The following is a 21,354-nucleotide window of genomic DNA, read 5'->3' as shown; positions in this document are numbered from 1 at the left end:
CTTTTTGTTCTTTTGTTCTTTTTTTTTTTTTTTTCTTGAGGGGGAGTATCCTGCAGATGCTTTAGAAATTAGAGCCTTATTTCCAGTGCAGAAACAACCATCCTGGCTCAAGTGCTGTCCTTAGCCTGACTCCTGTCCACACACTGTCTAGTCCACACCCAGCTGTCTGCTGTTTTGTGCCAGAGCTTGCTCACCCAGCCATCACTTGGATACTTGTAGGAAACATCATCAAAATATGTCCTAAACACAAGAGCATGGGTTTTCTGAGAGACTTCATACCCTCTTCTGCACCTGAAGCACTATATATATGCAGTGGTGCTGTTGGCAGATGTCAACTAGTGTTTTTAACAAGTTGATTTTAAAGGTGGCAGATTCAAGGCAAACAAAACAAAACAGATTTTCTTTCTGTTCTATTTCCTATTGTATATACACCTGGATAGCTAAAGAAACAGTATGAATTTCAAACCTTTACCTGAAATGACCTTTGCAGAAATCTGGCTATTTGTCTCTGCAAAATTGTAGTCAAGTATGTATAAGGATTTCTTTTGTTGAACTAATTCTCAAAATGGGCTCAGGCTTTCTCTGTGACCCCTTTACACCCTTTGGAAATCCCTTTCTAATTTTTGTAACAGCTTCTATGTTCAAAAGCTTAAAAAACTAAACTGAAATATTTCAGTCTAACTGCAGAGCATATATGAAAGTAGAAGCTTGTATTTCAGAGAAGTGCCCCATTTATGTTTGTAGGGTGCAAAATACATCGTATGCTGCCATACATGCAGATCGATCCTGTTTTTGGAAATGCTTTATGAGACATTTCTTCCCTCACTAATTTCTCGCTTTTATGATCTTTATTATGCATGTGTAGTTGCAAAGGCAGAAGTTCAACTGCACAAATGGCTGCTGTTCTTTGAAAGTATGGGTCTTAGGACTAGGCTACTGAAGACCCTGTCTCCATATTTTCCAGTAGTGGCCTCTGTTTGTACTTACACAATCTTCAGTATAAGAGCTGCCTGTGCATGCAGCTTTTCCATTATTCTGTTATTATTTCCATTATTAGCTCATGGCACAGATGCCTTAGCGACGGGCATATTACAAATGCACATACAAGTCACTTGCAGGCACAGGAGGAATCTGTTTTGTTTGAAACATGACCTTAATTTGCCTGGCTGTAGTTGCTTGAGCACAGACACTTTGCAATTTTAGTGTTTGAGCAAGAACAAGTGCTTTAAGAATTTTTTCCAATACGGAATTCTTGCTGCTCTTTGGTGTTCAGAGGATGCAGGCGGGTTTTGCAGAAACTTTCCACATGCAAAGCTATAGAGACATGAAAGGATGCCATTAAGATTCTCCCTTGGAAGACACCCCCTAATATATGATTGCTGGTTTTTTTTGGGGGGGGGGGGGTGTTTATTTTTATTTCATTCAAGTTTTTCCTTGCTGAAAGCTTTTTGCCACTAGTTGCGGACTGCAAAGTCAGTGGTAACATGGCAAGGGCACATCCAAAATCTTACAAACAGATCTTAATTATACTTTTGTTTCTTAAAGTCTCTGTCAGGCTGATTTCTGCCTAAAGAGCAGCTTGTTAAACTGGAAGTGAGCAGGCTGGTGATGTGGGTACGGAAACTGTTCAGAAAAATAATGACCCTTCCTCTGTCAAGGGCATCTACCTGCTCGTTACTGCGATGACATGGAGTCGCAGAATCCCTCAGGTGTCCTCGCTGATTCTTGCTGATAGCTAGCCAGAAGGGCTCTTCACATCTCAAGTAGAACTTGTCGTGTATGATCGTTGGCATGGTGAGACACACATGTATCCCCACCAGGCTTAATTATGTGACACACAACGACTGGGAGTGAAAGTGGAGTCCAGAAAGAAGCTCCAGGAGATCTCCATCCCAACAGTTTATCTAGTAAGAAATAGCCTTTGGGAACCCCCCCACACACTGCTCATTCCTCTAGTCTGTAGTCCAAAATATAATGTATTTCCAAATTCTCTACTGAAAATAGTTTAGGACAGCAGTTTTCAACCTTTTTTGTGCTGTTAACCTCTTCCAACCACAAAAATCACTTTGTGGCCCCAGTCCTATCAGATTATTTTAAATAAATACAAATATGGCAAGTGTTTATACCCCTGCTGGAAGCATTTTGCAATTATGATTAGTTCATGGACCTCGGTTTTAGAGAAGGCGGTTCAGTCCAAAAGACCACTTCCCTCTTTGCATAGAATTGATCCTCTGATACCATCAGTGCATAATTTTTTCTGGGTCAGGGACAAGACTTTATCGTAAGTGAATCTCTGTAAGAAACCAGTATCAAAAGAAATCAGAATAAGCCTTTTGCAAGAGAGGGTAAAGTTAAACCACAGGAAAAAAAAAAAAAGAAAAAAAAAGAGTACGTTTATATAACTCATTAACTTCTGACATTTTAATGCCTTCCCTCCAGGAAAATGGAAGAAGTGGACAATGTTTCTGATCAAGAAGGGACTTGCTGAAAGTCTTGTCCACATAGTGAATCCATGTTGGCAGAAAAGTATCCATGACAGAGAGTTACTCATCTGAATAATATCTTAAATATTACCCAGAACTTGTATTTCATGTGCAGATTTCCCAAATCATTGCACTGATCAGAAACTTTTGCCAGCTGCTCCAGTGCTTTAAGCACTATTCCTGACATAAAAGCCTCCTTCGTTCTCATTCTTTTCTTCCAGTAACAAAATAAGAAGAAACCCAAGTTTTGCTTTCCGTTGCTCCTTATGATCAGCTCTGGGTATGGACTCAACTTGTGCTGTAAAAACCCCATGATAATACAAAGTTGCTTTTTGTTAATAGAGCCAGCATTTGCAGTCCTGATAAAAGCATTCTCCTCCAGGCTGTTGTTTTCTCTAGACTTACTGCTGCTACCGTGTCTCAGGCAGACTTCATGGTCTTAATACTAAAATGGCTCTTTGCTGAGGAAGTTATTCACAAATGTGGTAGACGCATTGCTATTTTTCCTCCCACGTGCACATGCGCTACCTTCCTGGTATCTCTTAGAAATTCTTTCCTCCTGTTATTAGTGGTCTCATTTCTAGGTATATGGAGGTTGCAGTATTGTGTATTGGAGATGCAGCTTTGCAGAACAATGAATAATTTTATTTGCAGGATACCGTCAGTCTGGATAGAAGATGAAAATATGTCATCTCTTGACAAAGATTGAATGGATTGCAGTCTTTTTTTTTTCCTTTTTTTTTTTTTTTTATACTGGGTTACAGAAATGTTTCTGCAGTCTATTGGTTTATACCACTTTTAGCCCATTTTATGATCTGTTCATGCTGGTGCTATACAGCATTTAACCAGGCTACACTGATATTAAGAAAATCTGTGTTTGCATGATACAGTTCCTTATTATATTATAATGGAAAAACTACTGCTGGTTTTATTCCTGTTAGGATCAGCAGTAATTTAAGCTCAGTTGTAGCTGCTTCATACTAATATTCAAGTGGTTATGGGCTCTGAAATATTGTAGTATTCCTTACCTTTCTCCCCTCATTTCTGTGCAGTCTCTCTCAACTGGCTGTTCTGTCTTACCTGTGTGACTGCTACTGCTCTGGGCTCAGGTGGCCAGCTCTTGTCTCCTTGTTTCAGTGCTAGTCCACTCATAGCAAAAATTAGAATATTTTGCTCACATTTGGGCACACATTTCTAGGGCATTTTGTTCTAGCTCTGTGCTCTGCAGCCTCCTGGATGCTTTCAGCTGGACCTAGTTTAGCAAGAAGTGATTATTGCCCTCCATTCAGCATTTGTGAGACCGCTTCTGAAGTACTGTGTCTGGTTTTGGGCTGCCCAGTACAAAAAAGGCATGAACACACTGAAGCAAGTCCCATGGAGGGCCACCGAGATGCATAACGGGCTGGAGCAGAGGATGTATGAGAAGTGGAGAGATCTAAGACTGTTCAAATGAAGAGAAGGCCACTGGGGGATCTTACTGCTGTCTATGATTACCTACTGGGAGGAGACAGATAAGTCAGAGCCAGACTCTTTTCAAAGGTGCACGGCGATAGGAGAAGAAGCAACAGACGCAGTTTGGAACAGATGAAATTCTGATTATATATATTCGGGGAAAAAATAATCACCATGGATATGATCAAACACTGACACAAATTGCCCAGAGACGCAGTGAAATCTCCATCCTCAAAGATACTCAAAACTTGACTGGAGAAGACCCTGAGCAACCTGCTTTGAGCAGCAGGTTGGACCAGATGACCCCCAGGCATCCCTTCCTGTGTAAATTGTTCTATGATAACCTTATCCTCAGAGGGAGAGAGCAGATTATATGGACAGCTTTGGAGGTGTGGATGGGAAGCTCTGGGAATCAGTCTCCAGAGAAGCAGGATTTGGAGGGGATAGCTAATCATAGAACCATAGAACAGCCCAGGTTGGAAGAGACCTCGAAAGATCATCTGTCCAACCTTTTGTGGGAAAGGGAGCCTAGATGAGATTATCTAGCACCCTGTCCAATTGCATCTTGAAAACCTCCAGTGATGGGGACTCTACCACGTCCCTGGGGAGGTTGTTGCAGTGGTTGATTGTTCTCACTGTAAAAAATTTCTTACATCGAGATGAAACCTCTCCTGGTGCAACTTGTACCCGTTACCCTCTGTCTTTTCCATGTGGCTCCTCATGAAGAGAGAGCCTCCATCCTCTTTGTAGCCACCCTTTAAGTACTGGAATACTATGACGAGGATCCCCCCTTCTCTTCCAGGGTGAAGAGAGGCAATAGCTGAATGAAATTCCCCTCCAGAGTTTCATAAACAGTGGCACTGAAAGAGAGGAGAGCAAGATGGCTTGCAGGAAAGCGAAGGACAGAAACCAGAGCTCTAGCCTACATTCTATTTTTGGAGGACTTGGAGAGGAACTGGGCACAGAATACCCCTGCTGGCCTGCAGTTTGTCTAGGACACAGCTAATAAACAGAGGACGTGGAGCACTGGCTGATTCCTATCCCCCTACATGGGTGCAGTAAGCAGGATCCTGAACAAGGCATTCACAGCTAGGCAGGGCTGCCCAACTTCCTTTGCTCCCTGCCCCGCTGCCTGCCTGCCTTCAGTCTCTGGGAACAGCCAGGCTGCTGGCAGCACAGCGAGGAGGCTGGCGAGTATCATTGCATTAGCCTTTATCAAAGGCTGTTAGCATTGTGTGCTGTGACGTGTACCTGGTATTTATTACTTTTTCCCTGGCTTGCATGTTATCCTCTTGGATGGATGTGAGCCAGTTTCCAAATCCTCCCCTTCCTCTTTCCCTCCCGCTTGTTCAAAATCCAGCTGTATTCAGCAAGTATAAAAGCACTGACCTACAGAGCCCATGACAGCCAGCTGCAGTCCCTTAGCCCCTTTCTTTCCTGTTTCCCTCACTCATTTTTCAATTGAAGCAGTTCCGCTCTTTCTGATGCTCAAAATGGGAACCATGCTCCTCAGTGCAGAAACTTTCTGCCCCTGCCATCATTCATGCACGGAGTTCGTCTGCCAGCTGCACCAGGTTAGGAAAAGAATGACTTGTACCATAAGCGTGTGCAGTGAGAGCCAGCGAGTCCATAATTCAGTTTTCAAGTCTATAACATGTTTTGCTCAAACAAGTAATTAATTCAGTTCACCATTTCGAGTTTGTTATGAGCAGTAATTTCAGTAAGGCACTGTTCAGCAATATAAATCCTAGGAAGTCCTTATTTATAAGTATAACTCCTACTGCAGCATCTTCTGATAAGTAAAACAGGTCTTTTGCTGGCTGGTCGGGTGTCTTCCATGCCAGAGCTGCCTAGGAAATGGCAAACAAAAGCATTAGACTGCTCATGTGAATATTCACCTCCCTTCCTCATACAGCAAACTGTCCCCAGATAGCTGTTCATTGATACCTTCGCCCCATGGCCCCCTTCCCACAACAGATCCATGGACCGAGGCGTCACAGAGGAATCAACTGTACAGAGGAATCCCAATCCGCATTGCCCTGTGCAGTAAACGTAAGGCTGGCTTCCATCCTCTGGGCGCTGGAGGAGCTGTGAACTCCCAGACTGTGCTCTGAAAGTCAGTAGAAGAGGAAAAGAGAGCTATGATGTGCGGAGATTTCCAGAAGTGGAAGCAGACTCTGTACCTAGCATTGCAGAATTGTGGGTGGAAAAATACATATGTTTTGCAGTGAAAAACTGAACAATGAACAGCACCTGTACTTTCCTTGCCTTTTGGCTATCATATCTGAAAGGTCCAGACCCATCAGGACACCACTGTGTACTATTTCCTAGCATCTTGCAAAGCTGAATATGAACAAGTTGTGACCTGGGAGCCTCTGGAAATTGAGGGAGGCATGAAAATTTTTCTCTCTGGGAATTTTTTCCAGAAAAGTAAATAGGACACTAAGGGGACATTCCTTCCATTGTCATGATACTGGTGAGTAAGGATACTTGGACCAAGAGTCTGGAAAGAAAGGGATGTGCTATGATGGAGTGTAACCTTGCTGCGTGAATTAAAGGTAGATAGCAAAGAGCTATCTACAAGTAAGCAACTCTCTGCAACATCTCCATCAAGCCTAAGGGAATAGCAGCCCAGGGTGTCGAGTGTCCCTGTGTGCTCCAAGCCAAGTGTTGGCTTGTCAGGGGGCCGGGAATTGCAGGGGTGGAAATGTCAGGCTGCCAAGCTGGTCACACCGATTGAGGCAATTTTTGCAATGAGCCAAGAGTTAAACCTTGTGACCAAGAGGTAAACCTTGTGAACCTGTGTCAAACAGCAGCCCTTTGAAATCCTGTGGTTTTTATGCATTTGTACTGTTAAAAAATGTCTTATTTGGAAATAAGTCTTAATTTTGAAAACTTTTTAATTTCCCCTTTTACATACTGTTCTTGCACTATAAAAAGGCATCATCTGCTGCTTTTAAAATGTACTGTAAGCTGTAAGACTTGCATAACAAATGCTACATTAAGATAATCACCCTCTTCAGACCAGTAGGTCATGGCACTGAAACTGCCTGTCCATGAAAGCACAAGTTCCTCAGCTTTAGAAACCCTTAAAAGCACGCAAATAACTCAAAACAGATCCACAGAGAAATAACCTCCCCTTCCCCACTGCTGCCCTGCTGTGGGAAAGGCCTTTTGCTATCCCTCATTTCCCCCCAGAGTGAAATCACATCCACTATTCAATACAAAATTAATAAAGGTATATAGAGCATGTTGAGCAAACACTGACATATCCCCAACGGTGAATTTACATCCCCCCCATTCTGTTTAAAATTAATAAAGGAAGACAGAGCACACAAAACCAACACGGGAGAGTATAAAACCCCACACGTAGAGCCCGCCAATGCTTGGCACTGAGAGGGAGCTGCTGCGCTGGAGCGAGGGACTCTAAGCATCAGGCAAAGCACGCATTGGAAATGCTGGTTCCCTTTCTTGGACAGGTTCAGGAGGGCTCCCTGGCAGTGTGCCCGGTAGATTTGTCACTTGGGAGTGGGCATCACCTGGGTTATTTGTTGCGTTCGCAACGTTCCTGCACAATCGAGTTCCCTTTCCCTTCTTCCTGCGGGTGATGTGCAGGATAAAAGATGCTGTTACAATCGGAGGCTTGCTTGGCTGCATCCCGCCCTCTGCTTGCCTTCTGCCCTTCCGTCTTCCAAAGGCACACTCTGCTGTCGTCGGCATGCGGGTATGGGACTGTAAAAATGTTCTGTGATCCAAATAGCCAGCCAAAGGCTTTATTGGCCATAGTAATGGATCAGGGACTGCCAGAGCACGAGAATGCAGGTACTATTAATGTCTGTGGCATTAGTCCCCTTCAGCAAATTGCCCTATTTTAGTACAGAAAATAGATGAGAGCCCCCAAAGACTGCCTTAGGGAAATCTACCTGAATGGTTAGCTGGCCCTCAGGTACCTCTCTATAAGCTGGGAGGCCTGGCATGGAGATTAAATACCAGGAAGATGGGCTCTAGTAGTTGTTCTACAGAAATTAAGCATAATCCTCTGTACTCAAAACAATCAATAAGCTCTTCTTGACTGGCAAATATTACATCTGTACCCTTCAGAGCCATGCAGACCTCCTCCACAAGTGCCAGCCATTGGTCTGGCTGCAGAAACTTCCCACAACCAATCCGGAGCCGTTGGAAACTGTCAGTTTTCAAAATGGTTATGGCCACACATTTCTGAAGAGATAAGAGTTGTCTTGTATTGCATGCTGGCTTCAGGTTAAGCTTTTCTTTATCGCTCTGACGTTCTGCAGACACCGCCGGTTACCCCCAGGTTTGCAGCCAGCTTCTCCCACCAGTTAATGCGTATTTTATGAGCCCAGAGATGATGCTGCAGAGAGTGGAGCTGTGCCAAGAAGAGTTGTTCCTGCTTGTCTTCATCCTTGTCTCTTTTTTTCTGTACTTGCGGCAGCTGAAGGGGGGGAATGCTGTAGCTGTGGCAAGAAAAAGCAGCCCAAACTGCTGTGTAGTGTGATGGCTGGTGTGCAAATTTACAGCTGCCTGGGAGCCATGTGTCAACCGTGTGTCTTAGGCTCCTCGTATACCAACTCTTCACATTGCTGCTAAGAGAAACTGCACCAGCCTGTGGTGGTCTGTTAGAGAACTGCAAATGGTACTGAGTGCCCCAGAAGTGGCATCTCTTTGGGGACTGGCTTGCAAAGACTCCGGAGATTTTTCAAGTTTGATCCCCCAGGTGAGATCAAATCGGTCACTAGGCATCCCCTTGTGCCCTGTGGGACAGACCCACAGCGTCCTCCGTCTGGCAGCACCTCAGTGGGGCCTGGGTACATGGCCAAGCTGCTAAGCCATGAATTTCAGAAGCATATTTCATAAGCAATGCCTTATAGCTAACTTAAAGGTGAGCTCTTTGTTTGGATGAGGCGACTGTGTGTTAGGTAGGATGAAGCTGTTGCAACAAAACATCTTCCTTCCAAGAAAATCCCTTCCTGTAGGCGAGTCTTTAGTCATCTTTGTAACCTTTGTCATCCTCTCCTCCCTGGGGAGTCTTCTCTGTGACCTTTGCTATTGTACCAAGGCGTCTCATAAATTATTATTCTTTTAAATGGCACTTAGGCTGTCGTAGTGGCTGCTAGCTTTGAAGATTTGCAGTCTACCCTGTAATTTTGAGAGGGAAAAAAAAATGGTTAAGTGACAGAAGAAATATTGTACTTCACGATAAAACTACTTTTGTGTTTCGTTTTCTGCTCAAGTCATTCATATCCCTGTCACTAACCTCATTCAGGTCAAGGGCTTGAGGCAGAGAACGGGCATGATATTTTTGGTCAGACTGATGCATCTGAATATTACAAACATCTGTAATTTTGAAATTGAAATGAGCACTGTGTTAAATCCTCAGGCAAATAATATTAAGGTGTAATAGATTACTGAAGTTTGCATTTCTTTTGGCAATTCAGACCAAGGCTCTTTTGGCTGGTTATTCCAGATATTAATGAACCCGCTCACACAAAGGGAGATGCTCCTTATGGCTGCAGATTGGATCCTGGATTCTGCAAACTTCATAGGAAATTCTGTGGGCCAAGTAGTTGAAATAATAAAGAAAAAATTAATCAGGCACACATTAAATGTGAAGCATGGAAGAAAACATCTGCAGCACTCAGTGGACGTCTGGGTAACATACTTGCAGTGCTGTTTTGCCAGCTTACATCTGGAGTGGTTCATCAGAAGAGAACAGATGCTAGTGTGAAATAGGTCATCATAGCAGCAGGGCATCAGAACAGAGACATTTCTTTTTTTCTTGCAGTAACAGCTATTCCTTTTTATTCACACCAATTATGAAAATGTTAGCCAAGTCTGAAATGTGAATGCATGTATTGTGACAAGCCAATACTCTTAAAGGGCATCAAGGTAAAAACTAGCGTAATGAGGAAGCTTCAGAGAAGCAGTCCTTTTGCGGTACACACTGAGTATCCTTTAACAGACATAGTGACTATTTTTTGTTAAGATTATGATTTTTTTTTCCCTTTGCTTTATTTTTGTATTTTAGTAGAGATGTTACTGAATGCCTTCTTGGTGGCAAATGCCCAGAAGCGGAGATGCTAATTCACGGGAGTTTCATCAGTCATTTCAAAGGAGAGGTCACATAGATAAGAAAAATGAACAGTACGCAATATGTGAAGCAGTGACATTCAATGAGTCCTTGTCACTAGCAGCCATTAGCATGCAAGCCTGCTGTTACGTTTCAGTGCTTTATGTGCTTTTCTTGACCAGGCAGGGAGCCTTCGGATCACTGTAGCAGTTAATACCATACAAGTTATTGTTTCTTTCTTGAATGCCTTATATTTTTAGTACCATTTAGATGCTTCTCTGTCCCTTTGTGCATCTAAAATTTTAAAGAGAATCAAAGAATGCATAATTTATATCTGTCCCAGAGGTAATGGAGTGACTCAATGATATCTGTGAAGGGGATGATTTTAAATTTCATGTCTTATGCAAGAGGTGATTTTTATACGAAAACTGCAAAAATTGGCCTCGGGGATACCCAGATAATTATCCTTACAACAATGGGTGTGGATTCCAGGGGGATTATAGCAGAAAGCTATAGTGTATTGGATTTACCCTTGTGTATCATGGTTGTCATGATCGAAAACATAGCAACTGATAGATCTCAGGAAATATAACTTGTATTTTGACTTGGAATAGCACATGCAGGAGGTGTGAAGAAACAGGTTTGCTTTGATTCTGTTGAAGAATTCATGCAAGACGCGAGGCATTTGTTTACTGCTGAAATTTTTTCCTTTGGTTAAAGGAAAAAACAATTGTTTACAGATGTTGGGCAGAACCCATCAGTACATGGTTTATCACACAGCACAGTTCCACTAGACTATTTCTGGTTTCATTTACCAAAAGCCTAGAAGTGCCATGGCTAGAAATAAATGTCTGCTTCTTTGATATGCTATATGTTTGAAAATGCACTTTAAGGTCTGTATTACAGACAGTTCAAAGGGAATATAAATTGGTGCAGTATTCTCTCTTTTTTCTTTTCTTTCCAATCCAGTCCCACATATTCATTGCATTTTTATCAAGACCGTTTTCAATAACATGTCTTTAAAAACAACTTACCATTTTGTATTTTATTTAACTTGGACTTTGTTTTATTTAAATAATTGTTATGATATTGCTGCTTCTGTAGTTTAAAATGTTTAACATCCTCTAAACCAATTCTACACTGACTTTTAGCATTGCGTATCCAAGGAGACAGCTGATCTTATTTGCTTTTCCTTTGGAAACCCTCTAGTTTTAACTGTTCTTTCCACTTCTTGCAGGGTTGGCCATGAGAATTTGTGACATTCCTTTGGAAATACCGTGATGGGGCCGCTGAGAAGTTACCTTGCTTCTTACAGGTCTGTAAACTCTATTGCATTCTCACTATTTCAGCATGTAGACTCCTGTGCTGACTTGTTATCTTTTTTATCTCGAATGCATGCAAAGCAAATTAAAATCCAATTTTATTCTGGAGCAAGTGTGAGAAATTATTTTTGTTTCTTGCAAAATGTTTAGGACATAATTCTGTTCTGTTACTGTTGTATAAATGTATAGTAACCCATTTGTCTGTCTTTCGAAGTGAATTATTGCAGTTTATAGAGTTGAACTGCAGAAAGGAATTGGGCCTATAAGTCATTTTCACCTCACCACTATGTCTTTCAGTACATGTTGAAACTGCATTACCCTAAAAGGCCCTGCCGTCGATTGCTCCCACCCAGGTTGCTAATATGTGAGTGGCTGTCCCATAGCTATAGCTGTGGATGTTTCGAGAAGCAGAGTTAGCAAAGGGTCAGCAGAATTTCTGGGGCTTTTGGGTCAGGAGGAGCTCAGGTTCATGCAAAGTTTAAGAAAATAATAAAATAAAAAAAAAGTTGATATTTAAGAGACTGTAAAAAGAGCAGAATAATAATGGCTTGACTCCTGTAGTGTCAGCATGGCAAGGAGCAGTGAGGAGCCTGTAGCTAATGCTATGTCCTTGTCAGCCAGAACAATAGTGTTCTAAGCACTGAGGCCCGTGATCGCAATGATTTAGAGGGTGGAAAACACTCCTCTGCATTTCAATATGTTTTCCTATGCAGCTACATAACAGAGAAAAATTTGATTTCTTACTGCTTTCAAAGGTAGTACCAAACAGCATTTTAATAGAAATTTGGTCAGAGAAGCCAATGGGAATCAACTTTTCCATCTAGGTGGTCATACCGCACTATCGGAGCACACTCAGCATCTGTGGGAGTTGCACCTGGCCCTAAATAATAGTTTTCAAAAATGTTTGTGTTTGGAATATGCTCTATTTCATTCACTTGGTTTACCTGAGAGCACTTTGGGTATTATTGCTTTCCTTGTTGCCTGTGTAGTCACTTACTATGCCATTAGTCTGTATGAATTCTGTTGGGAAAGTGGCTTGTAAACCTTAAACAAAAACACACTCAGGTGGATTTAGGGGATGAGAGGTATCCAAAACAACTTCTAATTCATTCTTGGAAATTCTTATGATTTGGTAATACCTTTTAAAGCCACCCCAGCTCCAAAATGCTTTAGAAACTATTTGAACCTAGAGGTAAACCTCACACATGGCTACAGCTTCCGTAATGAGCAAAAGCCCTAGATCAGACTGGTTGAGATACTGCAGATAGAGATCTGATCATGATGCCTTGGGCCTGTGTTGAGTGAAAGCTCTGTGTTCAAAAATAAGTAGCTTTTCAGAGTAATTGCACAACCGTTGAATGGTCTGTGTCATGCTAAAGATTTATGACTGCACTCTTTCTTTCTTTAATGATGATATCCCTTATGGCAAAATTTGTGGTTTTCTTTGGCAGGGGGAGAAAGAAGTGCAAACACTGAAAGACATTTAGGATAAAGGGAGAAAACTTGTTGCACGTGTTGGCATATAGTTTGTAAATCCTTTACTAGCAGCAGCAGCTTTATAAAATCTTCCTTTCCAGACCTGTCTATGAGTGTTGTTTGAATCACGGCTCACCAAAGACTTCCAAGAGCTGCTGCTAAATTTGCTGAAGCAAAGTGTGGTTGGGCCTGTGTCCTAATGAATTTGATACAAATGCAGTCAACAGCTGCTATGCAGAGCAAGCTTATGCAAGTCATTCGTCTAAAACATGTTTTTAAAAGCTTCCTTGTTCACAAGCCGGATTCCTGAAGAATAATGGCTTTGTGATACACATACAAATTAGTATTGTGTCATTTAAAAAGAGGATAAATATGATATTAATTTGATATATGTACATATTAGATATATGTATACTAAGTGGCATAAAGTAGTTTGGGTATGGCTGTGCTGCACCTTCATTATAATGCAGAAGCAAAGGAAAACCAATTAAATTAAAAGGCAAGACATTTCTACTGAAAAGGAGATACAAGGTGTAATTTTTCCTTGGAAAGTATTGCCCCAAGTTATTATCAAAAGGTGTTGCATTGAACCTTTGCAAGAAATAGATATTTACATCAATAGGAATGCCATCACAGCTATATTTTTCATATTACATAGTTATAAAGCAATTACACAGTAGTTGCCTGGCTGAAGGCTGAACTCACTAGTCCTCGGCCTGGGGTTTGGGTGAAGCTTCTTCTGCAGCTGTGTAGGTATCTCTTGCACCACTTCTCTGTAGCATCTGGTATTGACATTGAAGGAAAACAGGATACTGGTCTAGCCAAATAATTTGTTTAATCCAGGTCAGCTTTTTCCATTTATCCCATGTCTTTCACTGCAAATTTCATGTATTTTTTTTTCTCATAAGTACCTCCTCCTCTTGTACAGTTCTTGTTTTCTTAATCTCTCTTTTATTTCCTGCTTATGATCCCTTGCCCATTCTCCAGAGAAGCCTCCTTTTCCCTGACATCTTTGTTACTTATCCTTGCTTTGTTGGAGTTTTATTCGTTTATTGCTGGAGTTTCTTAAATTTTTTTATTGGGGTCACTAAATGATGCATCTCTCCAAATGCCTCTTGGGGTGTCCTCAAACCTTTGCCCTTGGCACCCGTATGGTGAAACAAGTGTCTTGGTTTTAGGGAGAGCAGAGAAAAACAAAGGCTGTGAAAACACTTCAGAGCATTGAAAGGAAATAGGCTGCCGTGTGTGATGGGAAGCCCCCGTCTCCCGGCGCTGTGCTCCTCTGCCCTGTCCTCCTGTTACAGCCTCCTGGGCACATGGTTGGCCAGGGCTGGCTCCTAGGGGGGTTTGGTGGAGGGAGTGCTACTCCATTGTTTTGCTGTTTCTTCAGTAAGGAAGACACAACTGGGAAAATACCGAGCTGGCAAAAGTCATGGAGGGGAGGGAGAAAGGAGGGGAACAGCCTAGGGAGAGCACTTTTCCACCAGAGCATGTAAGCATGGCAAGCATACCTTTGACCTCCATACCAGCGCTGCACGTGGACCTGGAGAGCCCTGCTGCCACTGTATTAGGTACATATGCCTGCCTTAAAGCCATGCTGCCAGAGAGGCCAAACTCTCAATGCCACCGGGCTTGCTCATGTCTCAGCTGTCCTGCCAGAGGCTGCGAGGGTGATGAAGTGGCTGCTCGCATGCATTGCGTGGAGGTCTGCAAAGAGAAAGCAGGGGGAGCTGATGCACAAATCAGAACCGTGGAGGCAAACAGGAGTGTATTATCTTTGCGCACCTTATATGCAAATTACCCGGCTATGAAAAGGCAGAAAGGAAAGGGGACGTTACTACCTGGAAATGTGCCATGTGTGCATTTGATGCATATATTTGAGTTATTGAACAGATGGAAGTGAAATAGCTTGGTAGCTGGAGAAAATCTATAAGCTAGATGCTCAAAGGAAATGTGGCAGAATAAAATGGGAGGGTGGGGGAAGTAAATCTCACAAAGCTGCCATGGAGGAACAATTGCATTTTATTAGAACAGAATTTAAACCAAGACTCTGAGTTTGTAAAGACTACTATGCCCAAATCATGGGGTGTATGTGCAAGCTGATATGAACACATATATGCATTTTTTAATTTGAACGATGTTTTAGAGGGTCTGTGACCATCCGACTGTTCTTTTATTGCTCACAGCAAGACAAGAACAAGTGATTATTAGAAAAAATAAAATGAGAATTTGCTGACCTGAGTAAAAGCTGCAGCCAGAGCAGGACTTCTGCAGGAGACTGAAATTAATATGGATGCAGGGAAAACAAACCAACCAACCCAGACAGCAGATGGACCTTCCATTGGGTTTTATGTTTTGAGTTGTTTCTAAGGAATTCCTAGGAATGGTGGCGAGTGCTTTCTCTGCTGGAGGAACAGCCCAGAAGCATCTTAAAATACCTCCCTGTTTTTTAATCATAGCTGCTTCCCAGAAGAATGCAAGCTACACAAAGTGTCCATAGACTCAAATCAGGAGTAAGGCTCTTTACCATTCTCACCCCAGTGCCCATCATCTTCTGTTTCAAAGTGGCAATTAGATGATGATCTTTGCCGAGCTTAACTCCTGGGATGTTACATAAAAAGAAGGGAGATCTTTTGTGTCAACAATCAAGAACACCTTAGGGATGCCAAAGATCATTTGGCTCACTTGCCTGGGTTACCAATGAGAGCAAAGATGTCTAGATAATCTGTGAGAGATGTTTATCTAATCTATTCATAAAAAATCCTCCAGTGAGGAAGACTTCAGTGCCACCCCGTGTAGTCTCTTCCAGAGCTACACAACACTTAGAGGGTATTTCTAAAATCCAAGGTATGCTTTATTTGCTCCATAGGAAGCAATTTGGTGTCTTATTTATGGTGAAGATAGAGAACAGTTGAACATAACTGTCTTTATGATAATCTGTAAAATATTAGAAGGAAAAATGACTTACGCTGTAGTTCATTTCATTTGTTTATCTCTTTTTCAGAATAAGCATTTGCAGCTCCTATAGGTCCCATTCCAAAACCTTTTTTTCCTGTCTTCCTTCCATATACCTGCATCCCTCCATGTATCGTTAACTTCTTGACTCAAGTGCCAGCGTTAAGAAGCTGAATATAGTCAATATGACTTTCAGATGGATACAAATTGTGTAAAATAATTTACAGAATTTAGAAGCTTGATAATTAATTATGGAGGTATACCCTCAATTAAAATGACTCCAATCCATATTTTACCTCAGCTTTGTCTAGGTGGAATCACTGCTAGTGTCTTCTCTCTTCTTTCCTTTAAACTCTTCTCAGTATGATACTAGGTAATGAATGACATTGTTGGAGAGACAATAAGTGTGCAACTGATAGCTCTCAGCATATGGATAATGACATATCTTGCACCTTTTCATTGCCCACATTCTGGCTGCACAGAGATATCTCAACAATAGATGAGGTGATATGGTGGCTGTAGCACATTTCTGAAACAATAATTGTCCATTCAGGTCCCTTTAAAAGAAAGACAGCAAAGAACTGCTAAGTTTTCTATCACTAAGGCCCTCAGAAGACTCAAATCACACATCATGAATAATAATAATAGAAGAGGGAGGACAGCTGCTCAGCTGAGCATCATCAGTATTGACACCTTCCAGGAGGAGTAATCAGTAATCCCCTTGACCAAAGCAGGTGTCACAACAAGATAAAAGTCATAAGCTACAGCTCCAGTGAGAGTCTGTTGCCGTAGTCAGAAAGATATGAATTGATTTCACTTCTGAAAGGCAGTTAAAACATCTTCTCCAGTTGAGAGAAGGACAAATCTACTGTCACTGCTACTGCCCAAGTCTCCACAAACAGCAGTGAAACTTGCAGAGCTTGTTACTTAAAAAAACAAGGAGTGTTCAGATGGCCGAATGCCAGCCAAAATGAACAGTTACAAAAAAATCCTTTTTTTTTTTCCACCAAAGCCCAGCATAATGTTGGCAGGTTTATGTCCTTTCTCTACTGCTTTTTAGCTAAAGTATGTGGAAAGGCTACAAGTTCAAATAGGAAACATTAAAGGAATTTTTTTGGATTTGTGTATGTGAGAGAGAACGATGGTGAGTTTGGTCCTCCAATTAATATATTTACAATGCTATTGCCATTAGAAGCTGTCTGTGATGATTATTCAGCTCCTTGTTGCCAGCCTTGTAAAAACTCTGACAACAGCTTAATTCAGGAGCAATATTTATTCATCTTCAGAACTCAAAACCCAGCAAATTTCAATCAATATCATAGAGTCATAGAATCATAGGATCATAGAATTATTTAGGTTGGAAAAGATCTTTAAGATCATCGAGTCCAACCATAAACCTAACACTGCCAATTCCACCACTAAACCATGTCCCTAAGCACCACATCTACAGGTCTTTTAAATACCTCCAGGGATGGTGACTCAACCACTTCCCTGGGCAGCCTGTTCCAATGCTTGACCACCCTTTCTATGAATAAATTTTTGCTAATATCCAATCTAAACCTCTCCTGATGCAACTTGAGGCCATTTCCTCTTGTCCTATGGCTTGTCACTTGGGAGAAGAGACCGACCCTCACCTTGCTACAACCTCCTTTCAGGCAGTGGTAGAGAGTGAGAAGGTCTCTCCTGAGCCTTCGCTTCTCCAGGCTAAACAACCCCAGTTCCCTCAGCTGCTCCTCATAAGACTTGTTCTCTAGACCCTTCACTAGCTTCATTGCTCTTCTTTGGATGTGCAAAGTAATAGTAAGGCAAAGCCTTGAATTTGATAAAGTTTCAGCTTGCTTTCTAGGCTGAAGTGTAGCACACATAGCACTTTGAGACTGAGAGTCCTAAGACATACTGCTCCAGATGGACTCAGATTTCTAGGGTCAATTATCACGTCAGAAAAGGGAAAATATAGAGAAATTGATTATTAGATGCCACAAGTGAAAAAAACAAAAAGCAAAACTTAAAGGAATCCACATCAACATTAATATGAGTTGGTTGACTCTATAGAAGAAATGATCCAATAATGGCTGTAGGCAACCATTCAGGAAATAATGTGTTCCTACTTAATATCATCTGTCATTGATCCCACCTTTGAAAAAAAAAAAGAAAAGACCACTGAATAGTGTGTTCAAGAGGCTTTATAAGAATCAGAGGAAAGCACGACCAGGCAGTTTGCTCAAACAGCAAAAATGAAAGTAGAAAGATGAAAGAATATCTTGGGTCAAACCACTCTTTAACTTTGAGCTTTCAGAACACTATTAAAAATGAACTAAGGAAAAGGTAATACATACCTAGGATATTGTCCAAAATATCCTAGAACTCAAAAAATTATTCTCCTGCTAACTAGCCACAGGTGTTTTTTCCTAGAATCATAGAAAATTAGCAGGTAGCTTGAGGGCCCTGCAGCTGTGTCAGCTGTGTTGACACTCCTCGTCAGAGCTGTGGCTGACCTGTTTCTCAGGGCCTCTGCTGATGGAGATTCTCTAGGCAATTCATTCCAAGGCCTAATTTTCCTTGCCATTAGAAAATAGTTTTTTCCTTTCTTAACCTGCAAGTTACTTCTGTCCTACCTGCAATGAACAAGAATGGGTTATTCCCTTTTTCCTTGCAACCATCTTTAATATTTTCAGGGTCTTTTGTCATATTTACCCTAAGTCTTGTCTTCTTTGCATTAAACAACAATTTATTCCTTCAATTTTTTGTCATGTTTTGTAGAGTACTCGCTGTCAATCAGTCACATTCTCCTTAAAATGTGGCATCCAACACTAGACCTAAGGTCTATCCAAAGTGAAGTAATAAAGGAGAATTCCCTCATGTGTCTTGTAGATAACACTTTCATTTTTATTTCCAATCATACATTCATACATATGTGACAGTGACTCTGTTTAAGCTTATGATCCACTGGATAACTTCAGATCCTTCTTAGCAAGGCTAAACCTATTTTGTTATTTCCCAGAGTGCTTGCTGAGTTGACTCTTTCTGACCTGACCTCCCAAAGATAATTGCCAGCAGCTCTAAGATTCCCTCAGTCAGTTATCTACGTATTCTACGGTGAAATTCATAAGGCCCAGCCAATTTGAAAAGTTTTAACTTATCTCAGTTCTCTCTAATCTGCTTTTCCTACTATGACCTGAATTTCTACTCCTTTGTCTTCAGTGTTAACTGTTGTGGCTTTCTGATCACAGCTGATCCTTCAAACAGCTTTTCCTCCCATTGAGTAGCAAACCAACTCTTTCTTCTCACTATTGCTAATAGTGGTATTCTTACTATTGCACTTAGTGGTTTTCTTAGGAAAGTTTTCTACTTTTACATCCCCCTACCAAAACTACATTGCAACGTTACACAGACTAGAGGAAGGGCTTTGAAAGACAGCATACAATTTTAATAATATGGGATTCCACAGAGGCACTAGACTTACAAGACCAATTGAAGACAGTTATGGCAGTACTTGACAGGTAACACACAGATGTCCCTATTCTTAGAGTCTCAGTGGAAACCTGACTTGATCTAGTTAATAACAAAGAACCAGCACCAAAGAGAATAAAGAAAAATGTTTCAGAGGGACCAAGGATCTTGAAAGCAAAGGTCATATGTTAAATCCAGGAGAGGGCTGAGTCTGAAATATGGCACTTTGTTCATAAAATTGACTGACATCATGTGTTTTGCTTAAAGGAGACTTAATTTCTTCATAATGCTGTTCTTTTAATGTTTGAAGGCCACCAATTCACTTATGTAGTTAATCACAATGTTCTGTGTTTCTTTCATTCCATGGAAACATCCCAAGTGTCCTTATATTTTGTTCTTCTCTCTTCACACAGCCTTTTTACTGTTTTTAGGTGGCAAAGAAACAAGGGGAGAAGGGAAAGGAGATGATTACAGAGTAACAGGTTAAAGACATAGCATCTTCTGCAATGAGGTCAAATATTCTTTCTTTCTTGTTGGTTTTGTGTGTGTGTGTGTGTGTGTGTGAGCTATTTAGCAATCTCTCCAAAACCCTGGCCAAAGTTCTGCAGACCACTTGCTGTCAGGTTCTCATGTCAGTCACACATGAGTGAGATCAATCAAATGCACAATCTGGTCCCAATGAAGTGTAGATATACAGAGAGAGCTGTTTGTCCTCTTGTTCTGGGGCATGGAGCATTCTGAGCCTCTGATCTTTCTATAATCCCTCCAGGAGCATTCCTCTTTAATGCTTGAGACCTTTGCCTCCAGATTTTATAATGGTCAGTCCTGCAATCCTTCCTCCATCAATGCATCTTTGATTTTTCCACCTCTGTAGCTCCTTCTGTAGGTTCAAGTGAGTTGAGATTTCTGTTGGGACGTTTCTCTCTGTCAAGAGCCATACAGTCAGCAGGCAGCTTGCAGTGCCATAGGACAGGCTTTCAGGAAAAAAGAGTGTTTGATAGCCAAATGCAACATGCTATTTTAAGGTCTTTAAGTTATAATAAAAAAACAAGTGTACGTGGGTGTTCTTTCTGGCAGCATTTTGTTTGCTTCTATGAAGAGGTTTCACTGCATTTCACTGACCATTGACTGAACTGCGGACAGTCTCACCACTGAATGCATGAGGTGCTTAAAACTATGGAGCCTGGATCAAACCTAGACTCTGCTCTGCAATCCCAGGCCCTCCAGGCATATGCTCAGGCTACAGGCTTTTTGCCTGGCACTCCCAGTAGAGAGCTGTAACTCAGCAGCCTATGGCCTTGGTCCAGAGTCCATTCCTCACTCCCCTAGTGCTCCTTCCATACTGCCTCCTGCAAAATTTCCCAAAAAGTTAGAAATGGTTGGTTTATATTTCAGTTCACCAGGATTCAGGTGCTCAGTAAGAGTCCACAGACATACGGATAAGGGTTGACATCTACACAGCTCTCTACTGGTAGATAGGAGTTCCCTCTGACCATTTTCCAAGCCAACCAGAGGCTGTGTAGCACAGTTAGCATGATGCTGAGTACAAGCTAGTAAATTGCCATGATTGGCAGTGTTTATTAGCTCTGACTCAGTGCAGTTAACTTGGCCTCAGCACTGCTAGTACGTTTATGTGGCTTCCAGTTGCCTCTGACCCTGAGCAGAACAATCCTGAATTTGCTCAGTGTGGGCCCAGCAGGCTGGTGTCAACACCCAGACCATGCAGGCACGTGCTGCGGTAGGCTTTCCCAACACTTCAAGCACAACAGATCCCTGGAAACAAATTGCTCTGTGAGCAGTGGAGAAGCCTCTTTTAATGGATTCATGCCCCCTAAAACTCCCACCTCAGTTTCCTGGCTCCCCCTCATGTCCCTGCAGGCAAGGGGCAGCCCGTGCTGCGGAGGCACATCCATGCCAGCCGGCAGGTCTGCCCACATCTGCCCATTGGCTTTTCCCAGCCAGAGTTTATGCTGGCTGCTCTGCCTGCCTTCCTCTCCGTAGGCACCAATTTGTGTGCTGCTTCGCCGTCCGGCTGCTGGTTTTCATTAAACTTCTAGTAATGAAATTACCTTCTGTGACTTCTCTCCAACTTTTACGCTGGCTTGAAAGTGGGTTCAAATTTGCTACT

General features: G+C 41.9%; 1 protein-coding gene across 8 annotated transcripts in view; it reads left to right on the top strand.

The window, feature by feature from the left end:
- ENOX1 (ecto-NOX disulfide-thiol exchanger 1) overlaps positions 1-21,354 on the top strand; it is a 394,890-nt gene that overhangs the window by 124,164 nt on the left and 249,372 nt on the right. For all 8 annotated transcript variants that reach the window (XM_072850165.1, XM_072850170.1, XM_072850162.1 and 5 more), the window contains one exon: positions 11,261-11,338. The gene's annotated coding sequence lies outside the window, so the exon portion shown is untranslated. The remainder of the gene's footprint in view (positions 1-11,260; positions 11,339-21,354) is intronic.

The sequence above is a fragment of the Ciconia boyciana genome, chromosome 1, assembly GCF_034638445.1.
Source record: "Ciconia boyciana chromosome 1, ASM3463844v1, whole genome shotgun sequence".
In the NCBI taxonomy this organism is placed as follows: domain Eukaryota; kingdom Metazoa; phylum Chordata; class Aves; order Ciconiiformes; family Ciconiidae; genus Ciconia; species Ciconia boyciana.
Note: the sequence above shows the minus strand (reverse complement) of the source record. Positions and strands in the feature narration are given on the sequence as shown.